This window comes from Diceros bicornis, chromosome 34, assembly GCF_020826845.1.
Source record: "Diceros bicornis minor isolate mBicDic1 chromosome 34, mDicBic1.mat.cur, whole genome shotgun sequence".
Classification (NCBI taxonomy): Eukaryota; Metazoa; Chordata; class Mammalia; order Perissodactyla; family Rhinocerotidae; genus Diceros; species Diceros bicornis.
In genome coordinates, this window is record NC_080773.1 from 28916316 (window position 1) to 28928706 (window position 12391).

A 12391-nucleotide genomic window follows, 5' to 3' on the forward strand; every position below is an offset into this window, starting at 1 on the left:
CTGTTGGAAGAATTTGCCCATTGTTTACTCTATTATAGGTCTTTAGGAGCTCTTCATGCTCTTTCTAAGTATTTCTAGTGTGTGTGTATGTGTGTGTGTGTGTGTGTGCGTGTGTGTGTGTTTTGATGAGAACCAGCTCCTAATTTTAATATAATCCAAAGTCATTTCATCCATATGGATATGTTCTATGCTGTTTAGGATATAAGAATGTTTTCTTATTCTAAGACCATAGAAATTGTTTTTGTTTTGCTAAAAAATTACATTATAACTTTAAAATTTACATCATCCTACCATTCAGAGTTAATTTATTTATAAAATGGGTAGTTATTAAGGTTTTTCTTTTTTCCAATATGGCTAGCAAATTTCAGCTTATTCTGAAAATACTGTATTACGGTTGTTTTCCATTTACTCTTACTTTTCATTATTTCCACCAACTTAATACCACTTCACCCTTAGTGTTGGCTTTTGCATGAAATATACTGGTTATCTCTCCAGCTCTTCCTGTCTTGTGAAGTCTTGGCATCAAACAGGAGCACACAATGCAAGTTACTCTTGGTGTCAAAAATCTTCAATGAGCCTTTTGGCTCAGAGGAATGACTGTTGCCATAATTTAGAGGAAAACATGTTGAATGACAGAATAGCCTCCAGGAACTTGATAATAGCAATTATCTTCTTATCACAGACTATAGTTGGAATTCTGGGCAATTTCTCTCTTCTTTACCATTACCTGTTCCTTTACCACACTGAATGCAGGTTGAAGGCCACAGATTTGATCCTCAAGCACCCGACTATATCCAACTCCTTGATCATTCTCTCTAGAGGAATCTCCCAAACAATGGCAGCTTTTGGGCTGAAACGTTTTTTCAATGATTTTGGGTGCAGATTTCTTTCATATGTTCACAGAGTGGGCAGGGGTGTATCAATTAGCACCACTTGCCTCTTGAGTGTGTTCCAGACCATCAAGATCAGTCCCATGAACTCCTGTTGGAAGGATCTTAAAGTCAAAGACCCCAAAGTACATTGGCTTTTCCATTTTCCTCTGCTGGATCCTGTACATGTTTGTGAATTTAATTGTTCCTTTGTATGTGTGGTATGTGTCTAGCAAATGGAGCATGAAAAACATCATGAGGAAAAGGGATTTGGATACTGTTTTGCTAATGATCATGAAAAAATCACAAGCTCAATATATGTAGCATTAATAGTATTCCCTGCGTTTTCATTTTCTGTGATCATAATCTGGGCCAGTGATTCCATGATCTTCACCCTGTACAGGCACAAGCAGTGGGTCCAATACATTCACAGGAATAATCTTTACCCCAGATTCTCCCCTGAGTCCAGAGCCACCCAAAGCATCCTCGTTCTGGTGAGCACCTTTGTATCATTTCAAACCCTCTCCTCCATCATTCACATTTGTATTGCTGTAATTTATTATCCCAGTTGGTGGTTGGTGAATACTGCTTCCCTACTTTCTGAGTGTTTTCCAACTGTCACCCCCTTTCTGCTCATGAGCCGTGACTCCACTGTATCCAGGCTCCACTTTGCCTGGATAAGGAATAGAAAATATCCCAATCTTACCAGGAAAATGTAAATTGTATGTCTTTGCACATTTCAGTTCTTTATTCACTCATCATGCTCAGAAAGTCATTAAAGAGTCTAAGGAGAAGCCACATGCCTTTCTGAGAAAGACCCTGATGGATATTGGTGTTTCATCAGCTGGTTGAATATGGGACATTTATGGACATAGTATTGATGAATAAAACAGCTTTGCATCATTTTGATGACTAGTATCCTGACAAGAGTAGCCTTAATCCAATTCTGCTTGAGGAAAATTGAATGAATTTGGGCCTAGCCTCTGAATGAGATGAAACAGAATGGTTGACAAAGTGGTATACTTATGGGAATATTAGAGTGAATACAGTCAGGCAATTAGTGTTGGTTATTGTTGGAAAAAAATAGTCCATGGGTTTCCAATGAAAGTGCATGTACAATATGCCTATTGATAAGCAGCATGGGCAGTTTTCATTCTGAATTGTAGTTCATAGATATTTGTGTTTAAAAAAAGATCATTGGAATACAGGGAAGTTTCACTTTTGGGCCAGAGAACAGACATTTGTTTTTGCTGAGCAGGAAAATGAGAGACTCCGACTAAGGAATATCAATGCCCAAGGTGACACAAATTTTGGAGATTCAAGAAGAAAGTTAAGCCTGAGTATTCCCCTGGTCCTTAAGCAACATTAAGAGAATTCCTGAGACATATGGAAAACCTTCAAAAGTTAAACAGGGATCTGGGTCAACAGGGGTCCAATAACCAGACCATGCTCTCCTGCATCATAAAGGCTGCCTGCCAAGGTGCTAGGGAAGTCATTCCTTAAAAAATTTACTTGCTGGTGAGTGGAAGCTAAATTTGGAGGTATGGCCCCATAGCAAGCTTCAACGGTGTTCTACTATAATGCCCTTGATTCAGAAACCTTTTCTTTTAATGTCTCATTGACCCATCTACAGATGCGCTTGGAAGAAATATACTACTTACCACATGCTATATAGCCTATTGAAGGGTAGAGGGACCAGCCAGCTGTTCTTGGATCACGTACTTCAAAAATGCAGGCTCCAAAGATCCAGGATAAGAATTGAGCCCCACTAAAGGGAGAGATGATCCTAGAAGATTGAAATCAGGAGACTATTAAGGACAGAATGCAGAACTAGGATCTTCCATTCCAGAGGGAAGAGTCCCCCTGCCTCGTTCAAATGTATAGTAGAAACCTTTGTGAGCAAGATAATCCCTTGCCATGGAAAGAGCAAGCTCTTCCAAAATTTAAATTCCAAGAAAGTGTCAAGCATATGTATCAGTCACTTCACCCCAGGGAAGAAATAATTGGAAATTCCTTTGCAAAAATCAAAGCCAGGGTCAGCCTCTGACAAAGTCCAAATCCACTAAATCCAGAAGTTTCTTTATGAACAGTAAAGGCACTGAAACTCAGGAGAACAAGACAGTTATTGCCCAATTCTAGGGGAAAAACTGGAGTTTATGCATAAACTGCACACATAGGAGGAGGATCAGTTCAAGGAGGGGCTCCAGGCCCAGAGAGAGGCCAGGAATGGTTGTCTTAGTGACTGGAAGCCTCTCTCATACTATGAGCAATGGACAGTGATGAGTGCTATATTCAACATACAAAAGCCCACCTCAGAGAGCCAGAGATTTCCCTTCCCTATAAGTTCTCTCTCTCTCTTTCTCCTGTCATCTCCAAGGTTTCACTGGGGATCTGGAATTGCATAGGGGAGTCTAGGAATAGAGGTGCAGAAAAGAGAGGAAGAGGTAAAGTAAATCTGAAAAAAAGAAAGATGCTCCCCCAGTACCTTTTTTTTCTAATTAACTCTGTTCTAATTCTGTATTTTATTAGACTCTGCACTTCTCTATTTGGCATCCATTCATCACAGGGTCAATTATATTTACTATATTACCTTATTTTCTGTACTCTCAGTGCTCTGACATTTGTGACCTTGATTATTAGGGAGATACTGCCTCTCCCATGACTAGCCAATTTTAGAAAAAGAAAAGGACTTGACAAGGATACCTCTTTCGCATGCAACTAAACAATGTATAGCCCACACCTCCACCCATCTTGTTTCCCAAATCTCACACAACAAGCCAATATTTCCACTGCCCTAAATCAACCAAGGGCCAAGTGCCAGACAATTAGGGAAATCCCCTATGCACCAAGGCGCATGGGAATTATTCATACTAGTCAATTGTAAGCTGTTTGTCCTGTCCTGAGTTTCCCCAGGAAACTCCCAATAAAGGCTCTGGCCTAGGCTTTCCCCTCTCTCCTTCTTCTGCCTCTTGACCAAAATATGATACTTTCCCTGTGTCCCCGCATGGTCTGGTGTGACCCTTCTCTCAGGAAATGTAAGTAATAAAAATTATCTTTCAGTGACATTAGGTTCTTTGTTTTGTCACTCAGTCACCTTTATAAATTAAGACGCAGTCACAAGACACTCTCCCTACAGTAAATAGGAACCTGCTTTACATGTGGGAAAAAATAGAAGCAAGGTAATTTTATAGGAGGGTGAGAAAAATCCCCTTTTTGGGTAGAGACTAGTAATTTTAGATTCTGAGATCATTAGGAACGAGGATACAAGGCCAAAGTTCTATGAGTAAAGTACAAAGGCTCACATATGTGCAGTGCTTTATATTTACGAAGTGCTTTCACAGGCAGAATCACCCATGGGACTCACAATATTCCTGTGAGAAATGCAGGCAACATGCCATCTAACTAGAAGATTCTGAGAATTAGGAAAGTTAACAATGTGTCCAAAGACTGGACCAGAAAGTTCTGCTTCCAAAATCAACCAATAGTCCTCCCACTACATCTACACAGTCCCCTAGCGGAGAAACCCCTTTGCTGAATCTGTTGTCCTGTTATCCCATGGATGGGCAGACTGTATGATAGAAGTGTCCCAGGTTCTGCTTTCTTCCTATGACCTCCCTCCAAGGACTTGGCTATCTGAAGAGTCAGGCTCCCAAAGCTGACATCTTCAGAGCCTGGGGACCTGGGACCCCATAGAAAGGAGAGATTAAGGGTAATCCTTGGAGGTCCCAGGATTGAACAATCAGATCCTTACTTTTTGTATTAGTTTGCTAGAACTGCTACAACAAAATATCACAGACTGGGTGGATTAAACACCAGAATTTATTTTCTTACATTTCTGGTAGCTAGAAGTCCAAGATCAAGGTGTGGACAGATTTGGTTTCTTCTGGTCTCTCTCCTTGGCTTGCAGAGTGCCACCTTCTTGCTATGTCCTTCATGGTCTTTCCTCTGTGCCCACACAGGTCTGGTATGCCTCTGTGCGTCCAAATTTCTGCTGATTATAAAAACACCAGTCACATTGGATTAAGACTCACCCTATTAGCATAATTTTAACTCAATCACCAAATACAGTCACATTCTGAAATACCAGGGCTTAAGGCTTCTATATACATGAATTTGTCAGGGGCACAATTCATCCCATATTACTTAGCCTTCTGGATCCCCAAAATTCATGTCCTTATCACATGCAAAATACATTTGCACCAATCATAAAAGCCCAAAAGGCTTAACTCATTCTAGCAGCAACTATAAGACCCAAATCTCATCTAAAAATCATCTAAATCAAATGAGTAAGACTCCACATATGATTCATCCTGAAGCAAAATTCCTCTCCAGCTGTGAACCTGTAAAAGCTAAAAGTTATCTGTTCCTAAATACAATGGTCAGACAGGCTTAGGATAGAGATTCCCCTTTCAAAAATGAGAAATTGGAAAGAAGAAAGAAGTCATGGTTGCTCAGCAAGTCTAAATCTACAGGGCAAATTCCATTACATTTTAAGGCTCAGCGATTATCCTCTTTGGCTGGTGTTTGATCTCTGGGCCCACAGGGGTGGCAGCCTTGCCCTCCGGGCCCCCCTGAGCATCAGTGATGACCCTAACATCCTGGGCAGCAGCTCTGTACCCAAAGTCTGGCCGATAAAGCAGTGGCAGCTCTGGCGTTCTCAGAATCACCTTCAAAGTCATATTTCCCTTCACTTGATGAATAACACATGTTTGCAGCCTGATAGTTCTATCATCCTGTTCTGTAGGATCCCAGAAATACAACAGCCTTCTCTCTGAGGTCTGGTGCGTGAATTTGCATTTTTAATACAATCCCGGGTGGTGCTGATGCTTCTCTCCCCAGAGCCCTGTTTCAATAACTCCCCATCCGTCTTTCAGCAGTACTAAGCTAGAGAGAGCAAGCACAGCACACCTGATCCCCTTACACACTACCTTCACATCTCAACAGAGATACTGTTGGTTCCTTGCATTTAACTTATTATGGAGAAGGAATGGATCCTAGAGAGACGATCCCTGTGGAGAGCAAGAGGGCTTTTATAGCGAAGATCTGAGGACCCCAAAAGAAGATGCAGGCTTTGCAGTTGCAGGTGCAGACTCTAGGAGAAGAGGGGCATTCGTAGGCATCCTCTGTGCAAGCGTGAACATTTAGTGATGATAGATGGGAGACATGTCAGAGCCAGCAAGTTTGGGCATGGGTGCCTTCCTGCACATGTGAATCTGGGTGCAGATAAGACAGCCTCTTGCTTAGTCTACGGCAGTTACAGGCCTAAGGACTCCCAATGGGATGAGACACAGGGTTATAGCTGTGGATTGTACAGTTGAGTGGTTACCTTTCAACAAATGTGGGATGACTATGCTCCTTTAGAGCCTCTAGAATCCAAAAAGGAAGAGTAACGCAGGTGCAGATTCTGGGTGCAGCTGTGATCTGTGTTCACAGTTACATGTCAGACTGCCTACATGAGATGGGAGTCCTAGTGTCATCTGGAGGGCTGGTTTTGGAGTGAGTTCTGCTGGGGCCTTTTCTTATTCATTTCTATTCAGAGTACCATCCCAGACCCTGTTGCTGCCCTTGAGGACATCTAGATTTTAGGAGGCCCTGCATTCAGGTATATTAGATGATGCTCCAGAAACTCTGTGTGCATGCATGCCTGAGGGTTTCTCCTTAAAGGAAGAGAGGGAATTGAGGGTGATCAAGGACTCATCCTGAAAATAGCCCATGTAGCAGGAGGACAGATTTGTTCTGTGGATCCTGGTTCCAGGTAAGGCTGAAATCTAGGCTTGGGTAGCAAGAGGATTCTGGGCAAGTGGTTCAAGGCCTCATGTTGATGGAGAAACCAGGTTGGCACTGCTGATCTAGGCTGGGAGGAGCCAGAATGTGACATGAGAACTTTGGGTATATGTACAGGTCTGGAGAGAGTAGACCTGTAATAGCACAGGCACTGTTGGAGGCGTTCTGTGTTGCAGAGTTTGATTATGTGAGCAGCACAGCTAGGCAGGTGCCTGTGTGCAGACTTGAGTGTTGCCTGGGAGAGGGGCATGTTTCCAGGAGAAAAACACATGGGTTTCAGGACAAACCTTCCACAAAGACAGCCAGAGTCCTTAGGTCAAGCCACCAACAGGAGGAGACGTGGCCTGACAGCCTCTGTGCAGATACCCAAATGAGCCAGTCCTGCCCCTGAGACACCTGTGCCTGGTGCCTGTCCTAGCCTCACCAATGATAGAAAATACTCATAGCCTGTGCCTCTGAGGTGATGCCCTAAGAAGGAACAACCATTGTCTATGTGTAGATGTTCTACTCAATTATTATACCTTAGTCTGATGAGGGACAAAATGAGAGAGATCCATACTGAAGGGCATTATGCAAACTATGGGAGTGCATTCTTCAAAACTATCAAAACTTCAAAACTGTTATTGAAGACAAAGGAGTAGCAACTGATCTAGATTAAAGAAACAAGAGTCCAGACAACCAAATGCAATCCCTGTACCATGCCTTGATCCTAGATTTATGAAGACATTGTTGTATCACTGGTGGTATCTGTACATGGACTCTATTAAATGGACTGTCTAATGTTGATTTGTTAATTGTGATAGTTGTATCGTGTTAGATAGTAGAACGATCCGACCTTAGGGGATCCAAGATCAAATTGGTGACAGGTTCGATGCCTGGTGAGAGTCCTCTTCTTGGTTTGCAGGCAGCCACCATCATCTCATATCCTCACATGGCAGGGAGAGAGAGCTCTAGTCTCTTGTAAAGACACTAATCTCAACCTGAGAGCTACACACTCACGACCTCATCTAAACCTTATCACCTCCCATAGGTCTCACCTCTAAAAGCCATCATATTAGGGATTAGAACTTCAGCATATGAATTTGAGGGACACAACTATTCTGTCCATAGCACTTAATATGCACCAACAGTGAGAATGCAATCATGGTGGTGCAGCAGTCCCCTACCTCCGACCATCAACATATTCCACATGTCCACGAGTCACCATGATCACTGATCCACATTCCACGATGTCTGTGATAGAGGGCATTTAACTCTTTATACACAGGAAGTGTTTATATAAAGATGACTCCTTAGTGATATTTATGGAATAATTTGTGGTATTTCAGTGAATAGGATAGATCGATTTCTACCAATAATAAAAATATCCTTTTCGTAGATAACTGATTGAGGAAAGCAGTTTGATTGTAGTGTTAAGTCCAGTATGTCAATGTTTCTGCAAACACCTTGAATCAGGACAGAATATGTTAATAGAGTGTTTCTGTGATTGAGAAACAATAGAAAATACATACTGGTTCCTGACGGAGGTCTCTTGAAAATCTTGTAATTTTCTGAGTGATATGAGCATTAGATATATCTTTTTTTCTAGTTTTGTTTTTTTTTTTTGCTAGGGTTATTGTCCCTGAGATAACATCCATGCCAATGTTCCTCTATTTTGTATGTGGGACACCACCACAGCATGGCTTGATGAGTGGTGTGTATGTCGCTGCCTGGGATTAGAGCCCATAAACCCTGGTGCAGTGAAGTGGAGTGCATGAACTTAACGATTACACAACCGGGCTGGCACCTAATATGTGGTTTTTGACCCTGGTTCCTGACCGAGGGCTCCTGACACACTTGTAATTTCCTGGGAGATAGGAGTGTCTTTTGTTCTGATAAAGTGATTCTTGATAGGTTATTGAATGTCATCTGGGTGAGAGCTAGTCAGTAGAAAGATGAAGCCATGATTAGAAGCTTGGAATTTTCAGCCCAGCCTCCCCATTCTCCTGTAAAGTTAGGAGAGCTGAAAATGGAGTAAATGATTGATCATGCCTACATGAGGAAACCTGCATAAAACTCCCAATAATATGGTGTTCAAAGAATTTCCAGGTTGGTGAACACATCCACACCAGGAGGATGACGCACCTCAACCCCACAGGGACAGAAGTTTCTGTTCTGGAGACCCTCCTAGACCTCACCCTCTGTACCTTTTCATCTGGCTGTTCATCTGTATCCTTTATAACAGCCTTAAATAAACTGGCAAGCCTAGGTGTTTCCCTGAATTCTACCAGCCATTTTACCAAATTTACTGACCCCAAGGAGGGTGTCATTGGAACTTTTTATCTGTAGCCATTGAGACACAAATTGTGGGTAATTTGTGGACCTACTACTTGTAATTGGCATTTGAAATGGGGTGGGAGCACTTTCTGAGACTAAGCCCCACCCCATGGGATTTGACACTATCTTCAGTAAGATAGTACTAGAATTGAATTAAATTCCACAACACCCTGCTGATGTCTGGAGAATTGCTTGTGGTGGGGAAAATTCTCCAAACATTTAGTGACAAAAAGTATCAGAACTGAAGTGTTTGGTGTAAAAGTAAAAGAGACTCACAGGAAAAAAAGGAAAGAAACACACAGTAGAGAAGAACTGGGTTTTTTCCTACACAGAAGAAGGAACTGTTTATTCTCCACTGTGATATTTATTTCATTTTTGTGCAATTATAGGTAAAATATCAGATATACTCTGAAACTACATAAAAAGGGTATTAAAACTAAAACTTAGAAAAAATGTTACTGCCAGAGATCAAAATGATATCTGTTGTGCAGTAATTCGTTGTGTAAATATTTTGCATTAAACATGTTTCTATGTCTTTTAATTTCCATTGTTGCTGAAATAGATTTCCATGAATTTAGCATCTGAAAACAACACACATTTGTTTTCTCACAGATCGACAGGTCAGAAAGCTGAAATCATGATGTCTGCTCTTGTAGTCTCTTAACTGGAATCTGGGGCAGAACTTCTTCCAGGCTGATTCATGTTGTTGGCAGAATTCATTTCCTTTGAGGATTCTCCTGTGGCTCCCTCCATTTTGAAAGCCAGCATTAGCAAATTGAATTCCCCGCCTGTTTTGATTCTCTTTCTTCTTTCTGTTCTATTTGTCTTTCCTTCTTCATATGTGATTACATTGGACCAATCTTGTCCAATCACAGGACAATCTCCTATTTTAGTCTGTTAAGGCTGCTATAACAAGGATACCATGGACTGAGTGGATTAAGCAACACAAATTGATTTCTCACCATTCTAGAGGCTGGGAAATTTCAAAATCAAGGTGCTGGAAGATTGGGGGTTGGGTGAGAAAACTCATCCATTTGCTGATGGCCCTTGATTTCTCATATCCTTGTGTGGTAAGAGAGACAGAAAGCAAGTTTTCTCCTATAGCTTCTTATGAGAGCACTAGTCCCATTCATGAGGGCTCCCTCATGTGACATAATTGCCTCCAAAGGCCCCACTTCCTAGAACCATTACAGTAGGGGTTAGAATTTCAATGTATGAATTTTGAGGGGAAACAAACATTTGGTTCACAACATAATCTGATGATTAGCAACCTTAATTACATCTTCAAAGTCCCTTTTTCCATGTAATGTAATATAATCAAGGGAGTAAAACCAGGGAATGGAGATCTGCCTACTTCGCTATGAGACCAGTCAATTTTTTTTAATTAAAAATACTTTTTCATTGTTGTCATATAGACAAACTTACCAGAGGTTACCTCTGAGGATGGTTTCATACAAAGGAAAAACATTACTTACATTATTTCTATTCTATTATGTTTTATTTCTACAAAAAACATGTATTACATTTTAGAAATACCACAATAAGTGAGATCATACGGTCTTTGACCTTCTCCCTCTGACTTAGATATACTGTAAAATCTCACTCATTGGATTGGTGGTTACCAGAGAGGAAGGAGGGAGGGAGGATGGTGAAAGGGCTGATTAGGCACAGGTATGTGGTGATGGATTGTAATTGGTCTTTGGGTGGTAAATATGATGTAATCTATGAAGAAATAGAAGCCCAATGATGTACACCTGAAATTTACATAATTTTATAAACCAATGTTACCGCAATAAAAAAAATAAAAAGAAATTTAAAAAAAAGAAACCCTACAATAAATAAAGGTACTTTTGTCAAGTCAGTCTTGGGTCACAAAATTTCTTTAAGATATAAGTATTTGGTAGAGGTCAGGTCGTTTGCCAACACTGAATACACATAACCAGTAAAGAAGCTCTCCTGCCAGACCCCACTGTGATCACACCTTCTACCTGGAACTCCATTAATAGAGAAAAATAGTGATGGAGTATTGTTCACTCAAAATTCACCCTGCAGTCCTACGGTATGTGAAATTTAAAGGTTTTGCAGGGATATTTTATATAAGCAAGATTTTTGCATCATGGGCTGAATGGAGAAACAATCCATGAGTAAGTTGTGAGTCCAATGTAAATGAGGGCATTATTGAATGGAGGAATGAATTAATGATTTCCAATGTGCCCTTGCCACCTCCATCACCTTATAATTGATATTGCCTCTCTCGACCTCCATCAACCACGACCTCCATTCCACCTGCACTTAGGTCTTTAATCGTATCTTGATCCATCACCATCACTCTCCAATCCCTGGACCTGCACCTGTCCTTTCCCACCCCACCTGACTTCTACACCTCCATAGACCACATTTACCCTGCACTCACTTTGCATTCCACCCCTTTGTCAACTCCATCCCCCTCACTCCCAGTGACCTCAGCCCAACACTCCTTGCTTTCCATCACCTCCACATCTTCCTTCCCCTTTGAACTGTACTGGCCCCAATCCCAGTGAAATCAGTCCAATTCTCATGTCTACTTGGCCTGTCCTTCAAAATCCAAGCCCTCAAACATTGAGTGCCATCAGCTCCCCAGGATACCAATTCATGCCTCCACATTTGCCCTTTCTCTGGGTCTTTTAGCCTCCTCATGCCTCCCCCGCTGACTTCATCTCCTAAAATCATTTTGTCTCTCTGTGCCCATCCCCCCCCAGCTGACTTCATCTCCTAAAATCATTTTGTCTCTCTGTGCCCATCCCCCCCCACAAGGCTCCAGCTCCCCTTCCCTCTTGTCTTTGTCTTGGAGCACTAACTACTCACAGGACATCCATATGCCAACAGTGTCCTGAAATATATTTGCTGCTTTTTTAATGCTCTCTTGACCCAGTTTGGAGGCCATGCCTACAGAGTGATCGCTCCCTGTCTTGAGTACTTAATTAAGTCCACAACCAAGTTATTTCCCTAATTTGGCTCTCAGACTTTGGGCTAATAGCCATGCACCCATAGCACCCCTGGACCTGGTAACAGAAAACTGGGGACACCCATGCACTCTACACACCAGAGCCCATGAAATTATTCAAATTAGCCAATTCACATAGTGCCTCTGTACTATAGCTAATCCCACCCCACTTGCCCTGCATAAGCTACACCCAGAGCTCCAGATTGCATGACACTGTCCCTGTTACAACTCCTATGTGATGTGCCTGGCATCCTTCTCTGGTGTGAAGCTCTAGGTAACAGAGTTCTGTCTGTCTTGTATGCAAGTGTTAGTGTGTTGTGTCCCACCATCTAAAGAATCTTTAAATCTTACAAAACATATATGCTTCCTCCTGCTATGTTCTTTAACCCTTTATGGATATGATTAAATTTGTTCCTTTTACCCAGCCCTGCCCTTAACT

At 41.7% G+C, this 12391-nt stretch overlaps 1 pseudogene; it reads left to right on the forward strand.

The window, feature by feature from the left end:
- The first annotated feature begins 571 nt into the window (after positions 1 to 571).
- Positions 572 to 1588, forward strand: LOC131397903 (vomeronasal type-1 receptor 4-like; annotated as a pseudogene).
- The last annotated feature ends 10803 nt before the right edge of the window (positions 1589 to 12391 follow it).